This window comes from Mirounga angustirostris, unplaced genomic scaffold (genome assembly GCF_029215605.1).
Source record: "Mirounga angustirostris isolate CCGP_5_RB_7025 unplaced genomic scaffold, mMirAng1.0.hap1 SCAF_2, whole genome shotgun sequence".
Classification (NCBI taxonomy): domain Eukaryota; kingdom Metazoa; phylum Chordata; class Mammalia; order Carnivora; family Phocidae; genus Mirounga; species Mirounga angustirostris.
This window is the reverse complement of record NW_026991710.1, coordinates 47472598-47486290: the sequence shown is the minus strand read 5'-3', so window position 1 is coordinate 47486290 and position 13693 is coordinate 47472598.

The window sequence follows — 13693 nt, the reverse complement described above, 5'->3', positions numbered from 1 at the left end:
GAGATAAAATCCATCCATCCATCATAAAATTCACCATTTCAAAGTGTAAAGTTCAATGGTTTTTTAACTATTTACGAGGCTATGCAAACATCACTACTAATTAATTCCAGAATATTCTCATCATCTCAACAAGAAATCCTTACCTATTAGCAATCATTTCCTTTTACCCCTTTTCCACAAATCTACTTTTTGTCTCTATGGAATTGTCTATTCTGGACACTCCATAAAAATGTAATCAAATAATATTGACCTTTGTGTCTGGCTTCTTTCACTAAGCATAATGTTTTCAAGGTTGGTGCATGGTATCACATACAGAAGTTATTCATTCCTTTGTATTGGCTGAAAAATATTCCACCCCACAGATATACCACATTTTTTTTTAAAGATTTGAGTTATTTATTTGACAGAGAGAGACACAGTGAGAGAGGGAACACAAGCAGAGGGAGTGGGAGCGGGAGAAGCAGCCTTCCCGCTCAGCAGAGAGCCCGATGTGGGGCTCCATCCCAGGACCCTGGGACCATGACCTGAGCCAAAGGCAGACGCTTAATGACTGAGCCACCCAGGCGCCCCGGTATACCACATTTTTTTATCCTTACTTAATCGAAGGGCATTTGGGTTGTTTCTACTTTTGGGGTATTATGAATAATGCTGCAAATGCTTACTTGAATTAAATAATAGACATTCTATATTTTATAAGAGAGAAACTGGATGGTGAGTTCATGTGTCTATTTATATATAGTTGTCTTTTATTCCATAGCAAAAGGCTTATTTTTTATGTTACAGAATCAGTCCTAGGGAGCAAATTATATGCAAACTTTTATATAATCTTCATATTTAAATTATCTAAAAATCATAGATTGTTTTAGAAAAAAACACTTTCTATGGCTGTAGATTTCATTTATCAAAATCTTATCACAAAATATAAATATAATAAATTCTCCCCCTTTTTAAATAATCCCAGACAAAGTGGGAAAACAATGAAAATTTATAGAAACTAAAAACATTGACTTGTGTGTTATTTTCTTGAAATAATTTTTTAAAGAAAGAAAACAAATTAAGCCTTCAATACATAAAGTAATGTTAAAGAAAACTTGGGACAATGGCAAGTAAATAATAATAACTAATGAAACAGAAGGTCACCTGTGTGGCTCAGTCAGTTAAGCATCTGCTTTCGGCTCAGGAAATGATCTCAGGGTCCTGGGATGGAGCCCCGCAACGGCTAACTGCTCAGAGGGGAGCCTGCTTCTCCCTCTCTCTCTGCCTGCCACTCCCCCTGCTTGTACTCTCTCTCATCTGTCAAATAAATAAATAAAATATTAAAAAAAAACCCTAATGAAACAGAGAATAGAAAAAAACAACATGGCTAAGCAAATTCTAAATTTGTCATCTTAAAATCAACAACATATATTCTGTAAATCATAAATATATGTATGTACAAACACACACACATATACTGTGATTCCCTTGTCTTTCTTGTATTTTCCTTTCCTGTACTATTAAGTACTCTGGACATTCTCAATTGGCTCTTTCATATTAACATTTATACATACTAAAATAACTCCTATTTGAACCCCCACTTTGGTTCTGCCCTCTGTCCACCATGCAAAGCAGCTTTTACTTCTCTTACCTCTTACACTCCTAGATGTTTCAACTCTTTCTCTTATTGGCATTAACAACATTTCTTCTTGGGTTTTATAATGACTCTTTCTCCTCTACCCAAAATTAAGTGTTAACTCAACAATTTGCTTTATTATCAAAGTACTTAACATCCTTTAAATTGCTTGCTTAGTTATTTGCTTTTTCTGGAGTCCATCTTCTGAGGGGAGAGCCATCTTCTATTCTACTAAACATTGTTTGCCCCATATCTAGAATTCTACCTTCAACATTTAAAAGTACTCAATAAGTAATTGATGAAAGAAAAAAAATGATTCAGAGATGAAATAATTATTAAGGAATAATAATTTTTTTTTAAAGATTTTATTTATTTATTTGACAGAGAGAGACACAGTGAGAGAGGGAACACAAGCTGGGGGAGTGGGAGAGGGAGAAGCAGGCTCCCCGCGGAGCAGGGAGCCCGGTGCGGGGCTCGATCCCAGGACCCTGGGATCATGACCTGAGCCGAAGGCAGATGCTTAACGACTGAGCCACCCAGGCGCCCCAGGAATAATAATATTTAAAAGAGTTTTATTTATAAGAGCCAAAACACTGGTGTAATGGTTGGTCCTTTTAATCACTTATTTTTGAATGCTTGCTTTTTCTAAATTCAGTCCATTTATGAGTCACCTCTTTGTCTCATATGCCATGTTTCTTCTGCACTTTAGTTGTTGCCATATAGACCATGCATTTTTAATGTGAGTGATAACTCTTCCAAGTGAATGAAAATTGGCCCTTGGGCCAAAAAATTCTTAGATAATACAATGGTTCATGACCCTCAAATGCTGAATCCTACCCAACAAAATTATATTCTTTAATATTTAATTTCTCTTGTGAAATTTAAATAAATTTATTTTTTGTCTTTAACAGGGCAACAATGAAGAAAGTGTTGAAAACACTGATTTGGACAATACTGTACTTTTAAAACTTTTTTTATGAAAAACTTTCAGTGTCACATTTATTTGCAGAGTGCAAAGTATATATTTATAATTCTTTATCAAAAACTTAACAAAATTTTATATTGTGCTTTTTAATTTTTTAATTTTTATTTTAATTCCACTTAGTTAACACACAGTGTTATATTACTTTCAGCTGTACAATATAGTAATTTAACACTTCCATACATCCCCTGGTGCTCATCACAAGTGCACTCCTTAATCCCCATCACCTGTTTCACCCATCCCCCCCACCCACCTCCCCTCTGGTAACCATTAGTTTGTTCTCTATAGTTAAGAATCTAGTTCTTAGTTTGCCTCTCTCTCCCCCCCGCCTTTGCTCTTTTGTTTCTTAAATTCCACATATGAGTGAAATCATAGAGTATTTGTCTTTCTCTGACTGACTTATTTCCCTTATCACAATACTGTCTAGCTCTATCCATGTCCTTGCAAATGGCAAGATTTCATTCCTTTTTTTCTGGCTGAATTTTATCTTTATCCATTCATCAGTCAATGAACATTTGGGCTGTTGTAAATAATGCTCTGATAAACATGGGGGTGAGTGTATCCCTTTTATTTAGTATTTTTGTATCCTTTGGGTAAATACTTAGTAGTATGATTACTGGATCATATGGTAGTTCTATTTTTAATTTTTTGAAGAACCTCCATACTGTTTTCCACAGTGGCTGCACAGTTTGCTTTCCCACCAGCAGTGCAAGAGGGTTCCCCTTTCTCCACACCCTTGCCAACACGTATTATTTCTTGTGTTGCTGATTTTAGCCATTCTGACAGGTGTGAGATGATATCTCACTGTTGTTGGTGGTGGTGGGTTTTTTTAGGATTTTATTTATTTATTTATTTGATAGAGAGAGTGTGTGCCTGTGACTGGGGGGAGAGGCAGAAGGAGAGGGGGCGAGACAATCTCAAGCAGACTCTGTACTGAGCAGGGAGCCTGACATGGGGCTCCATCCCACAACTCTGAGATCATGACCTGAGCTAAAACTAAAAGTAGGATGCTTAACCAACTGAGACACCCAGGAGTTCCTCTCCCTGTAGTTTTGATTTGTATTTCCCTGATGATCAGTCATGCTGAGTATCTTTTCATGTGTCTATTGTCCATCTGTATGTCTTCTTTGGAAAAATGTCTATTCATGTCTTCTGCCCATTTTTTAACTGGATTATTCATTTTTGTGTGTTGAGTTTTATAGTTTCTTTCTTTCTTTCTTTCTTTCTTTCTTTCTTTCTTTCTTTCTTTCTTTCTTTCTTTCTTTCTTTCTTTCTTTCTTTCCTTTCTTTCTTTCGATACTAACCCCTTATCAGATATGTCATTTGCAAATATCTTCTTCCATTCTTTAAGTTTTGTTGATTGTTTCCTTCACTGTGCAGCACCTTTTATTTTGATGAAGTCCCAATAGTTTATTTTGGCTTTCCTTTCCCTTGCCTCTAGAATAGCAAGTTGCTACTGCCGATGTCAAAGAGGTTACTGCCTGTGTTCTCCTCTAGTTTTTCTTTTTTTTTTTTTTTTTAGGTTTTAGGTTTTAGTTTTCAAATTTAGGTCTTTAACCCATTTTGAATTTATTTTTCTGTTTGTTATAAGAAAGTGGTCCAGTTTCATTATTTTGTATATTTCTGTCCAGTATTCCTAACACCATATATTGAAGAGACTCATTTTCCCATTCAATATTTTTTCCTGCTTTTTCAAAGATTAATTGACCATATAGTTGTGGGTTTATTTTGGATTTTCTTTTCTGTTCCATTGATCTATGTGTCTATTTTTTTGCCAGTACCATACTGTTTTGATCACTACAGCTTTGTAATATAACTTGAAGTCTGGAATTGTGATGGCCTCCAACTTTGCTTTTCTTTTTCAAGGTTGCTTTGGCTACCCAGGGTCTTTTGTGGCTCCATACAAATTTTAGGATTGTTTGCTCTTGTTCTGTGAAAAATGCTGTTGGTATTGATATAACTTAAAAAAAAATTAAAAGACCATCTGCAGAAGGCTAGATAAGAAATAGTTTTACAAATAATTCAACAGCAGTAGAGGAACATCATATTATAATACCAAAAGCAAATTAGAATTACAATTAGAAATTATTTTGCCAAGATGTCACTCGCCTATTCACAAGAGATTTCTTATAGCCCACTTACCTCCTCCCTCTTTCCTTGAACCAATATTCCTACTTAGTCCATTTTTTTCTTCCTATTCCACATTCTTTTAAAAATATTATGTAGAGATTTTAATGATGTCTTTCTTTCACTGTTTCCAAAGATGTTCTGGGAAGTCTTGTCTGCCATAATAAGAGTATTTTGAGAAAATGTGGGATGATGTAGGAAGCAAATTGTTAGGAGAGCTGGCAGATGGGGAAAAAGAAGGAAAGGAGAGAGGGAGAGAGGGCCAAAGGAAGGAAGGGGATTAAGGTCTAAAATAACTTTGAAGCATTGATGTCATATCAGGCTGGCCTCTAGGAGAATGCAGCTCATAGTCTTCAAAAGTACATATTTTTCCTGAATAATAAATATATAAATGTCTTAGAAACTTTGAGTTTCACTCTATTCCATTAGCTTCTCTTGGAATTCTGCAAAACTCCATTCAGTTCTTCCCTAGACCAAATGTGTGCAGTGGTCCTTTTCTGATCCTTAGAGTTTTTGGAACTCCTGAAAGAGACAGGCTTCTCCAGAGCATACTCACCTCAGAGAAATTGGTATTTAGATATTAAACCACTAAAAAGAGAAAACGCCCAAATCAAGAAACACAGAAATAAATTTATAATAAGTGTGCTAGACCAATAGAAAGATGCTGAAAGATTTTCCTATTAGATCATCCACAATAAGCCTTACTTTTTTGTTGTTGCCAGCATAATGAAAATTGCTGAATACTGTCTATATATTAATAATGACTATATTTCTTTTATTTTCTTTGTGTTTTTAGCCACTCTGGCTGATTAAAGTGAATGGAAAAGAATATTGGTGTAAAAACCACAAACATATTGTACTACAACCAACATTTAGACTTTCTAGTTACTAAAAGAAAATTCTGTGAAGCATGTTTATTGAAAGTGTATAAAAGAATTACTTCTCAATACAATTCTCCTTTCTATCAAGATTATTTCATACATGTACCAAGTGTGTAGAACTTAGTTTTTAATTATAAAGAGTATTATATAATTTTAAGAAATTCAATGCTATTATATGTGCCCCAAAAAAAAACAGTATACACATTTCCAAAATTGTGAAGTTAAAAAGCGAGGAACTTTAATTGACAGCGTTAGCAGCTTCAACACTGCCTTTTTACCAAAGTTTGAGTTTCTCTCAAACTTGAATGACATATTGGATTGCCTTCATCTGTTCTTTTCATTTTCCTCTAATGACATTATAAACAAACCAACACACACCCAAATCAAATGTAGGATAGAAGTTCTCTACTGTGATGATCAGTGCTCTTATTCAACCACTCTGATTCTATTGGTTATTTATACCTGCCATCCATTTTGAATGATGGGTGCTGTGCCATTGTGTTAGCTGTTTTTTGTTTAATATTTTTATAACCCCCCCACCCCCCACAGTGGTGATACCATAAAGTTACAGAATGTGAAAAGTGTAAGGTCTTTGAGAGTTCATTTGGTACATTATGCACTTACTGCAAAGTTGTATGGGTTAAATATAGGTAAAGACGATTTATTCCCTACCATTTTACACCCAATAATTTATTCACTCAATCATTTGTCAAGCATTTGTTATGAGCCAATTACTCTTCTGAAGTAGAAAAAGAGAAGACATAGTCTCTATTCTTATTTAAGTTCAATGCATGGCAGTAGAAGCAGTTATAAAACAAAAAGGCAATTCAGCTCAGTGGGCACAGTGATAAGAGAATGCACAGCATATTAAAGGAATAGAAAGAAAAAAACACCTTGCATAGAATGAAGAGGACTGGCTACAAGAAGAGTTTTACAGAAGAGAAAAGTAATTTAAGACATTTCCTGCTAAATTAGGAAGGTTAAGAGCAACATTCTACCCAATGAGAATGCTCTTCAACAAAGCACAGAGGAAGGACATGTGGTTTACAAGGAACTCTATGTCATTTGTTCTGACCCCAGCATAAGTTGGCAGTACGAGATGTGCTAAATATTACCAGACCTGGAATATTCAATACCTAATCTTTGGCTCAGAGAAATCTGAAATAATTCTAAGGCAACTGAGGAAGCAATGAGTTTAAGAAATAAGTAACAGGTTAGGGAATATATTACAAAATATGAGAGAAATATTCTGTGGATGTTAGACAGGTGTGAATATTGTAATAGAGAAGATAGATGAAAGGATTTCAAGAGGCAGAATCAATGAAGATCTATATTTAATTTGATATAAGAAATAATGGAAAGAAAACATTTAATGGGACCTTTAAATTATGGGCTTGAGTGAATGTATAGATAGTTATGACTTTAAGTAAAATAGGAAAGACAGAAGAGTAAAAAGTTTGGAAATTTGAGGATGGGTAAAACAGGTGAAGGAGATTAAGAGGTACCAACTTCTAGTTACAGAATAAATAACTCATAGGGATGAAAGTACAGCATTGGGAATATAGTCAATAGTATTGTAATAACTTTGTATGGTGACAGATGGTAACTACACTTACTGTGGTGAGCATTTTATAATGTATGATTGTTGAATCACTATGGTGTACCCAGGAAACCAATACAATATTGTATGTAACTGTACTTCAGTGAAAGAGAATAAAAAAATAGGAAAAAAAAATTTGGAAATTTCTAGTTCAGTTTTAGATGTTCAGTTTTAATATCTTATTGGAAAATTCTAGTCAGCTGAATATATGGATCTGTTGTGCAGACAGTAGAACAGAGATGTTGATGCAGATTGGACAGCATCAGTGTTCACTGATTCCGGTTCTTGGAACCATGAGTTTGGTTGAGCTAGCCCAGAATGAGTGGGCAGGCATTGTTAACCAACTCATATGTCTAGAGAATTGGGGCATATAAAGAAAATGAAGGAAAAGACATGCGCACACATAGTGAGATGACTGTGGACTGAATTGGAACATACATGCTCTCTCTCGATGTGGTGACTTATTTCAGTTCTAGCCAATTTCAGCATGAAGGAATGTGGGCACACTACCATATATGCTAAAAGAAGTTAGAAATCAAAATTTTTGTGAAAAATATCCTTATTTATAAATGTTGACCCCCCCCAAAAGCAAACAACCCCAAATTGTGTAAACTAATCAAAATATGCCTGAAGAACAATTAAGCCTAGGGTTGTCATCCACTGAAGTCACACCTAGTAAGAGAAGAGAAAAGGAAAGAAAATAAAACAAAGGGCTCACCAATAAATTAAAAATTAAAAACTAGTAGAAGTTTTCTTGTTTTTCTTTGTAATAGTCCATTTTTACCCAATGACAATACTGTAATAAATCCAAAGTGCAAAGAGACTTCTTGTGGTTCTGTAAGCGACAGTTTTCCTGAAGAAAATTTGAGATCTTTCAATTGAGCACTGAGGACATCTCTTGAAACTGTGGAAAAAAGCTGTGAGTTAGAGAATAACTGAGACTAGTAAGATTGGGGATGTCAGTTTTCATAAATAGGAAAAGGTGTTGGATAGTTACTATATATTGATTCTGGTCTAATTTAAGTTTAGGGAAAAAATGTATAGTGCAACCAAGAGCTCAAGATTATGGTTTTCTCCACTGTCATTCAATAGTCAAGGTATAAGGATGGAGATGTGAGATGGTTGTAAAGTATAGAGATAGTTTTACATAAGAGTGTGTGTCAGCAATATAAGAAGGCAAGGTCATTGAGGGCATTATGGCAAGAGTACTTGATGTATTGAATTATTAGGGCTCAGCCAGAGGGGTATGAACCTAGGAGGGAACTTACTTTCTTTTCCCTCGTATGAAGTTTCTACCTCACTTAAAGAATACACTACTGAACTTGTGTCAACAGTTTAAGTCTTTTTTTTTTTATTTGAGAGAGAGAATGAGAGAGAGAGAGCACGAGAGAGGGAGAGGCAGACTCCCCACTGAGCAGGGAGCCCGACGTGGGACTCGATCCCGGGGCTCCAGGATCATGACCTGAGCCGAAGGCAGTCACTTAACCAACTGAGCCACCCAGGTGCCCAACAGTTTAAGTCTTTTTAAAAGTAATATTATTTTGCTGATAATATAGAAAATACAGAAGTTAAAAATTACCTATAATTCACTATCTGGAAATAAGAACATTAATGTTTTGGTGCATTTCATGCCAATGTATGTAAATGTGCTTGTGTGTGTGTGTGTGTGTGTGTGTGTGTGTGTGTGTGTGTGGTGAAGTAGGGAGAAGAGAGCTACAGAGGGTGAAAGAGAGAGGGAGGGAGGGAGGAGGGAAGAAGGGAAGGAGAGAGAGATGGCAGAGAAAGATGGCTGCATGTGCACATATATTTTATTTTGGTAATTTCCCTTTTAAATTAATATTTTATTCTGAATATTCTCCAAATAATTAACATTTAAAAAAACATGCTTTATAAATGATTGCATATTATTTATAAAATGAAACATATTTGTGTGACATTAAAATTATTATAATATTCATTTTTATAAATATTATTTTAAAAAGCACTCTTCAGCTTACACCTTTCACTCATTGATGATTTTATCTTTGACTTTCTAATAGGTAATTAGAAGGATTATTGTGTCAAATGTTACCACCACGTTCAGGTCTTGCTACTACTCTCAAAAAGATTTTCAGAGTGTTTGGAGTTTTATTTGGAAGTGGAAAGCTTAACACTCTATTAACACAACTACTATTAGGGCAGATTGAGTACTTATATTCTACTAATTCTCCGTTTGTCTTAGGATTTTCTCTGTTTTGTTGAAGTTATATTTTCTCTCAGATCTACTTCCTTCTCCCTTGATTTGACATAATAAAGTTTTGCTCCCTAATGTCCCTTAATCAAGTTATATTTATGTATTCATTTATATAGATATATTTTTACTTTTTGTCTCTTTCTTACTAGACTCTAATCTCCAAAAGAATAACAAAACCATCTTATTTAAATTTTTATTCTAGCATCTAGCATAGAGTCTAGCACATAGCAAAATATTAATATTTATTTGTTCAATAAAAGAAAGATGAAGGAATAAAGGAAGAATTAGCAAATTTAAAAAGCAAAAAGAAAGAAAATACAAATGATTACCCTCCCTATAGCATTTAATGTCTGATGTCTATTGTTCATTTTAAGCATTGTGACACTGTAAGTCCTCCCTTACCTTATGACCAATTGTTACAAGGAGTGCCGATATGTAAAATCATGTCAAAATTATAGTAGTCATGAAGAAAGGGGTGGCAAAATGGAGGCATTAAATAATCAGAAAAACCTCTACTATAATGTACCTACAAATGCCAAATAGAAAATCATGAATATCCCTTTAAATGAATATTGGGATTTGCAATAAAGATAATTCCCCTAGAGAACTGAAAACCAAAATGTTACAGATGTGTGCTGTATTGTTGGAGACAGTGGTGGGGCGGGGGGCGGTGTCTCAGTATTTTTTAGCCTTAGGTTCTCATATCCATGTCAAGTTAAACAATAAGACTTTGAACCAGGGATCAACAGACTCGACCCATTGAGAAAATATGACCAGTCCCCTTCTGTTTGTGTACAGTATATGGCCTTATAATAGGTTTTACAGTTTTAAAGGGTGGCTTTTTTTTTTTCTTTAAAGAGGGAAGAAAAAGAAGAATATGCAAATTCGACCATATGTGACCCTCACACAGAACCTATAATATGTACTACCTGGTCCCTTACAGAATCAGTTTGCCAGTCCCTGATTTAGACATAGGCAAAGCTGGCAGTTGAAACTGAGACTAGGATCATAAATCTAGGACCTAGAGTGGTTGTAATCTCTGGAAAATGATGGAAGAAAGCAGCTGATCCAATAGCAGATGGAGGCAACAACTAAGCTTGGCTACTTTGGCCTAAAACCTGGAAGGAAAAAAGAATTCCTCTTGAAAATTTCTAAGTATGGGTCTGCCTTCAATTATCTTTGGGACACAAGTAGAAAATGTGTGTCTATTTCTTCTTTCAGTAAAGATGCAGTAACAAGGACTAAATTTAATGTTCTGCCTGAAATAACTTAAAAAAAGAAGAAGAAAATATATAAAACTTATGTTTTAAATACCTTCAATAGCAAGCAACAAAAAGCAATGATTAGTTGTTGCTGGGGGACATGAAGTAAATAAGGCAGACCCTATGGTTATCCTACTTCAACTCCTGGAGAGAGTGTTTGGTCACCAACCAGGGAAGAGAGAAGCTCAGGCAGAGCCTGAGCTGGGGGTCTGGAAATACAACAGAGTATAGGAAAGGTGAGTGCTCCATAGACAGAAAGTGATCTGCAGAGGCTTCCCCTCAGTCTTCAGCAGGGGGCTTACCTGTCAGGAAACCACAAGTGGCCATGAATCACACAAAAGAAGCAGAAGGAACAATCTCAAAAGTTCACATAAGGCTAGGAATAATTCTTTCCCCACCAATTAAAGTGGAAAAGTCCATAATTAATGGGGAATTAGAATACCCTGGGGGGTATTGCCTGAATAATGGGGAATAAATTATTCTGTATAAAACATAGCTTGAGTCTTGTAGAGCAAAGCTTAAAAGTAAAAACTGAAAGGATCAATTTCCAAGTAACTTAACTGCATTTCAAAACAAACCTCAAGAATATTCAGAGGAGGGGGCCCCTGGGTGGCTCAGTCTTTAAGCATCTGCCTTTTGGCTCAGGTCATGATCTCAGGGTCCTGGGATTTAGCCCCGCTAAATGTCTGCTCAGCAGGGAGCCTACTTCTCCCTCTCCCACTCCCCCTGCTTGTGTGCCCTCACTCACTGTGTCTCTCTCTGTCAAATAAATAAATAAAATCTAAAAAAAAAAAAAAGAATATTCAGAAGAATAAAACAGTAAAATATTCAGCTTACAACAAGGTAAAATTCACAATGTCTGGTGTCTAATAAAAAATTTCCAGGCATGTAAAGATGAAGGAAGATACAGCCCGAGATGAGAACAAAATCAGTCAATCAAAACTGATGCAGGAATGGCATAAATAATAGTATTTTAGAAAATGATATTAAAATAGTTATCTTAACTGTATTTGTATGCTAAAGATGCTAGAGGAAAAATTGAGCATGCTAAGTAGAGGAAGAAAGACATGAGAGGGGGGCTGGATCAAACATCCAAATATGTCTAACTGTCTAAACTACGTGTCTAAAATGAAAAATCCACTGTGTGTAATTAACAGATTAGATATTGCAGAAGTAAAGATTGGTGAGGTGGAAGACATGGTGATAGAACCTATCCAGAATGAAACTTCAGTGGGAAAAAAAGACTGAAATATGAATGAAGTTAGGTAAAGTAAAGACTTTTCAGAATAGAAAAGCTGAAAGAATTCATCACCAGCATACCTGTACTTTGAATAATTTCAAAAGAAGTATTCAGGCAGAAGGAAAATAATACCATATAGAAATCTGGTTCTACATAAAGTAATGAACAGCAAAGAGAAGGATCTTTTTTTTCTTATCATTTAAAGCTATTTAAATAATAAACTATTTATTCAAAGATATGACATGATAAAATTCACCTTTTTTTTTTTAACCCATCCCCCCCACCCTCCTCCCTTCTGGTAAACCATCAGTTTATTCTCTATAGTTAAGAGTCTGTTTCTTGGTTTGCCTCTCTCTCTCTCTGCACTTTACTCATTTGTTTTATTTCTTAAATTCCACATATGAGTGAAATCATATGGTACCTGTCTTTTGCTGACTGACTTATTTCATTCAGCATAATACTCCCTGACACCATCTATGTTTTTGCAAATGGCAAGATTTCATTCTTTTATTCTGGCTGGATAATATTCCATTGTGTATATAACCCACATCTTCTTTATCCATTTATCAGTCGATGAATACTTGGGCTGTTTCCATAGTTTGGCTCTTGCACATAATGCTGCTATAAACGTCAGGGTGCGTGTATCCCTTTGAATTAGTAGTTTTGTATTCTCTGGGTTAATACCTAGTAATGTTGAGTAAGGGACAGGTGAGGCTAGGTAGGGAGAGATAGGTAGGGGGCTACCTGACTAGGCTCATGCAGGGGGCTACATGACCAGGCTCAGAGAAATCCCAGATGTGGAAAAATGTTATAGACAAGATATTAACCAGAGAGCAGGGAACATAACAAATCTACCTTTTTTGCTCTAAATATAGAGGAGATATTTTACCTCCCAACACTGCAAGAGGGTTTCCCTTTCTCCACATCCTTGCCAACACCTGTTGTTTCTTGTGTTATTGATTTTAGCCATTCTGACAGATGTGATGTAATATCTCATTGTAGTTTTTTTTATTTTTTTTAATTTAGTGAAGGGGGGCAGGGGCAGAGGAAGAGGGAGAGAGAGAATCTCCACTGGGTGTGGAACCTTACTCAGGGCTTGATCTCAAGACCCCAAGGTCACAACCTGAGCCGAAATCAAGAGTTGGACGTTTAACCAACTGAGCCACCTAGGCGCCCCTCATTGTAGTTTTGATTTGCACTTACCTGATCATGAGTGATGTTGAGTATCTTTTCATGTGTCTGTTGTGTTCTTTGGAAAAATGTCTTTTTATGTTTCTGCCCATTTTTTAATTGAACTGCTCATTTTTGGGGTCTTGGATTTTATAATTTCTATTTTTTTAAGATTTTATTTTTTATTTGAAAGAGACAGAGATAGTGAGAGCAGGAACACAAACAGGGGGAGTGGGAGAGGGAGAAACAGGCTTCCTGCCAGGCAGGAGTCCGATGTGGGGCTCGATTCCAGGACCCTGGGATCATGACCTGAGCCGAAGGCAGATGCTTAATGACTGAGCCACCCAGGCGCCCTATAATTTCTTTATATACTTTGGAAACTCTTTATCAGATATGTCATTTGAAAATACCTTCTCCCATTCTGTAGGCTGCCTTTTAGTTTTGTTGATTGTTTCCTTTGCTGTGCAGAAGCTTTTTATTTTGATAAAGTCCTGATAGTTTGTTTTTGCCTTTGTTTCCCTTGCCTCAGGAGACCTATCTGGAAAAAAGTTGCTAGGGCCCATGTCAGAAAGGTTATGCCTGTGTT